The following is a 5518-nucleotide window of genomic DNA, read 5'->3' on the forward strand; positions in this document are numbered from 1 at the left end:
CCAATGGCGTCGTCGTTGGCAAAGCATTCTGGGAAATGTAGTGGCCAACTCGGAAAGTGAGCGGAAGTAGCTATGTGACGTCACCGTACGGCTCAGGACTATGAGCCACAGCTACCGTCTTGGGTTATGTCAAAACCTATTCAGCACAAATTGTTTTAAAAGTGAGTGCTCGTTGTTTTAAAAACGTCACTCTGGCGTTCCTTGTGCTAATAATGTGTAGAAGAATCCGAAAACGAACTTTATCTCCAAATAAACATTTCTCTCGAGTAGTTTCCTAAGTGACATTCAAGAGATCTGCTAGGAGAGTAACAGTTTATAACACTAACAATTGCATACGCTTTTTACTCATTTTCTCATGGTTGTACGGTGTTTTCCAGAGGCTGTCTTATGATACAGTGCAACAGAAGGCATGTAAAAACAAGTAGGTGATGCCAGCTGCTAGGTAAGCCCCTCTACCCAATGAAGCATAAACCATATCTCTGGCTCTAATCTGTATTTTTCTGACAAATAGGATTGTGAGGGGATGGTGAGATGATTCAGTAGGATAAGGTACTTGGCAACAAGTTTGATGAGCAAGAGTTTGATCACCAGGACCTGGGGAACCTAAAAAGGATACCACATAACTTAGTCTTTCAAATCCTTTAAATAATGTAACCTTAAAAGCCACCAAAACAGCTAGATGAAGTGGCTCATGGTATAATCTCAGTGCTTGAGAGGTGGAGGCAGGAAGATCACAGAAGTTTGAGGCCATCCTAGGTTATGTAGTAAGTCTGAGGTCATCCATGGCTACAGGGTGAATACCTAGCTAAAAAAAAGTGCTAGTAAAAACGTATTAGCTATGGAGACATTTTACTATGCCTGCTGTAATCCCATCTGCCTCCATGAAGGCAGAGGCTGGAGGCTGTTTCAGGTGAGCCTGCCTGGGCTATTGAGAGTTCACAACCAGACTGGGCATCTAAGTAAGACCATATGCACACAAAACAAAAAGTCAAAAATGGACTGAATTGAATAGTGCTTGCCCAAGCATGCATGAAGTCCTAGGTTTAATCTCCATCACTGAAAAGAGAAGGAGTGTGGGGGAGGAAAAAGGAGAGGAGGAGGAGAGGAAGAGAAAGTATGACTTAGATATTTAAGCAAGACTTCTTCAAAGACCAACTCAACTTTATGATGTATATATGCCTGTCTTTTTCTTAAGCACTCCACTTTTTTTTTGTTTCCTTTTAAACAGGGTCTCCCTATGTAGCCCAGGCTGGTTAGGGTTGTAGACCAAGTTGACCTCAAACTCACAGAGATCTGCTTGTCTCTGCCTTCAGATTGCTTGGATAAAAGGTGTGTGCCCCCATGCCTGGTCCAGCCCTCTCTCTTAATGCCCATACCTAAAAACACAGTAATCCAAATGTGGTAACTCTTGGTGTAATCCCACTATTTGCAGGACACTTGCCCTAAATTGGACACAATCTTGGACTACAGGTGAAATCCTATCTAAAATAAATTTAAAGTTCCCACTATGCTTCATAGTGGTTCGCTCTAAAGTTCTCTTTTGAGGGGTAAGATAGCATCCAGCTTCAAGGGGCTGGAGAGTTGGCTCAGTGTTAAAGAGCACTGGCTGTTCTTCCAGAGGACCTCGGTTCAATTCCCAATACCCACATGGCAGCCTACAACTGCCTGTAACTCTACCTTCACACAGACATACATGCAGGTACAACACCAATGAACATGAAATAAAAATAAATAAATCATAAAAAAAGAATCCAGCTTCAAGCTGGGCTCAGTGCCTAAGCCTGTAATCCAACCACTTTTGAGTCTGAGGCAAGATGATTGCTGTGCTTTCAAGCCCAGTTTTGGTTACATAGTGAGTTCTAGCTGTTTCTACAAAAAATAATAAAAAATAACTTCCCCTAAAGAATCTGAGCTTCACATGAATAGAAGTTTTTGAAAGAACTCAGGTTGGCTGAGCATCTCCAGGAATTCCGTTAATCCTAGAATTTAAGAGATAGAAGCAAGAGGACTTGGGGGTTTAAGGTCCAGCCTTAGCTACATAGTGAGTTTTAGTTGGGGATACCTGGGACCTTGCCACAAACCAAATGACAAAACCCCAGCCATTCAAATAAGCAATAACAGCATGGCTATTAATTCCTGATACATCTTCCACTGTCGCTGACAACTGAACCTTCACAATCTGTCAGAATGCATCAGTGTTCTTACACAATAATGTTTCACGGGGCTTCATTGAGGCATTGAACCTTATACACTTAGTAAAAGCCTTGGCACACAGCTCTAACAAAGAATAGGTTTCTTTAAATTGGGCTTGATGGTACACACCTGTATTTCCAGCACTTTGGAGGTGGAGACAAGAGGATCAGCAGTTTAATCATCATCCTTGGCTATAGAGCTTGTTCAAGGCCACTCTGGGACACATGGGACTAGTACTCAGAAAGCAAAGACAAAAGGATTATGGATTCATCCTAGCCTGGGTTATACATAGACAAAAAACAAAACAAAACAATAGGGGCCAGTGAGATGGCTCATGGGTGAAGGCCCTTGCTGCCATGGCTGACAACTTGGGTCCAACCCCAAGGATTCACACTGTACAAGGAGAGAATCAAATCCCCCAAGTTGTCTTCTAGTTTCCATATGCACAGCAAGGCATGTGTTGAGAGAGCATGCATGCACAACACACATCACACACCACACACACACACACACACACACACACACCACACTAAATAAAATAAATAAAAATTTAAAAAGCAGAACTCCAATAAAATCAAACCCTTGATATGAATCACATACATTTTTTAGCCATTTTTACTGTAAAAATATTACATAACTTTCTGTCCATCTTGGCTAGAATAAAACCTGAACTTCCTTACTGTGACCCCCTAGACCTGTGTAATTCGGCCTCCTCCTCAGTCTCTGACTTTGTTGGTGTCACTTTTCTTCTTAGCCACTCATTATTCCTAACTTACAGATATTCTTTTCCCTTCCTTCTCTAGATTTTTGTCACTGTGTTTCCTCTGTGTGACACTGGTGACAGCTGCTCCATATCTTACTCTTTCTTCAGGTCTTTCCTTAAAGCCTCTTAAGTGTATCACTCCACCACATGGTCTCCTGTATTTCCATCACCATCTTTAAGAATCTATTTACTTAGTTGATTAGTATGACTCCTTTCCCCAAGACATCAAGATCCACAAGGACAGGACTCATGTCTGCTTGATTTCTTGAGCACTATCCCAATTTCTAGATTTTCCTGGTATCCAAGACAAAATAGGAACTCAAATGTGGCTTTTTAATTAAAAACAAATTTATTTTGAGACAGGGTTTCCTGTGTATCCCTGGCTGTCCTGGAACTCACTTTATATACCAGGCTGGCCTTGAACCTAGAGATCCACTTGCCTCTACCTCCTGAATGGTAGGATTAAAGGCATGCACTAACCTAGTCAAACATGGCTTCATTCATTAATTCACTTATCTAACATTTCCTAGGCTGGCCTTGAGCTTATAATCTAACTGACCTTGAACTTCTGATCCTCTTGTCTCAACCTCCACATTACTGGATTACAGGCTTGCACCACCACATCTGGTTTTATTCAGTCCTGGCAACTGAACCCATGTCTTTGCATATTGGAGGCAAGCACTCTATTAACTGAGCCATATCCCCAGCTTCAGAACTCAAATATTCATTATGTAAATGTATAAAATCAGGTACAGAGGCTCAGGGAATGTAAAATTCCATCCTCACTCCTACCCATCCCCAGTTACAGCAGCTGGCAAAACAATGGGAATTTAAAGCCTGATCTAGCCCCAGGGTATATGTTCTTCTAAAGGACTAAGACACTGAAAAGATAGAGTAACTTTAACTGAAAAAGTAAGAAAAGCCTTTGAAAGTCATTTATACCTACAATAATAATAGTGGATATATACTTGGCAGGAAAATCTCATAATTGTTTAGTTTTAGGCAAATGGATCATAGCCTGGTTGCAAATAAGATCTTTGTGGCTGGTGATGGATGGCTGAAGATACCATGTGTAATGGAGACTGGCAGTCTTGGAAGGAGTTACCCAGCTTCCCAGCCCCCATTTGCCCTCAACCTTGGTCATTTGGCCAAAAAAGAGGCTTCTGAGCTGCGATTATAAATACAACAGTGAGCTTGCACATTCGCTCTCTCCTCAGGGTTCCTCAGCCGGAACAGATAATTTATTCTGAGTTATGAAAACACATTTCCAGCCTCTTATTATATTAAATATTGATGCCTATGTTAAAGCATAATGCATTGTGTGCATTTTGTACTTTGTAAATTCAGGCAGGAAGCCAGTTACTTCTTTTTTTTTATTTTGAGATAAGGTCTCGATATGTAGTTGTGGTTGGCTTGGAACTTACTAGGTGGCCCAGGCTGGCCTTGTACCCACAGAGATATGCCTGCTTCAGCCTGCTGAATGCTGGATCTGTAATGCCTTCCGCCATGATGGAGTATGGAGTATTGTATTTACTCAGAAGCCTCTTTTTTGGTCAAATGACCAAGGTTGAGGGCAAATGGGGACTGGGAAGCAGGGAAGAGAATGCCAGCCTCTCCAGGGGATGTGCCATCTTTCCAACTTCTCAGCCTCAGAATCATGAGCTAGATAAACAATTCTTTACCAATTAATCAATCTCAGGCATTTTTTTTCACAGCAACAAAAAACAGACTAAAATATATCTTAGGCTGCATACCTTGAGATTTTTTTTTTAGATGAGAATGAGGGAGCAAATGAGGGGCTGGGGGCTGGAATCCCAATATTCATTTTAATATTCATTTTGAGACATCCTCTCAGTGACCTGACTTATTTCCATCTCAGTGACTTGACTTCCTTCCATCATGTCCCACTTCCTAGAAATCCCACTTCCTCCCCTCCTAGAAACTGTAGAAGGGGTAAGCAGATGTCTTTGAAGACACTTATCCATACCATATTGAGCTGTACAGATGGCCTGGTCTGTCTTTGGGTTTCCCATCTTCTTCTCTCCACATTCCTGTTGGGATGACAGTATGTACCAGCACACTGGGCTTGTGGGACTATCTCTTCTTGGTCCATCTCCTCCTTTGACATCATATCCTTTAGCACTGATGACTTCAGTACCACTTAGGATGCTCACATTGGCAAAGCAGCCTTCCTTAGAAGTGAGACACAAGGCTCAGTTCTTTCTGGGTCCCTGGAAGTATACAAGAGAGGAAAAATTTAGTGTCCTTTCTAATTAAAACTTCTCCGTCATAATCACTTTTATTAAAATAAGACTTTCCTACTATTTTTGAGCTAATTTGACTGTTGTACAACTCACTGTATAACTCAGGATGGTCTTGACCTTGTGGCAATTCTCCTGTTTCAGACTCCAAGTGATAAGCTCTACAGGTGTGTGACCTATCACAACCAACTAAAATAACAAGTGTTTTTTGTTGTTTTGTTATTTTTAGTTCAAGAAAAGTAAGATGGAGTTGTAGTATCTTTCCCAGAATGTATAATAGTATATTAGCAACTATTATGCC

The sequence above is a fragment of the Cricetulus griseus genome, chromosome 7 (genome assembly GCF_003668045.3).
Source record: "Cricetulus griseus strain 17A/GY chromosome 7, alternate assembly CriGri-PICRH-1.0, whole genome shotgun sequence".
NCBI lineage: Eukaryota > Metazoa > Chordata > Mammalia > Rodentia > Cricetidae > Cricetulus > Cricetulus griseus.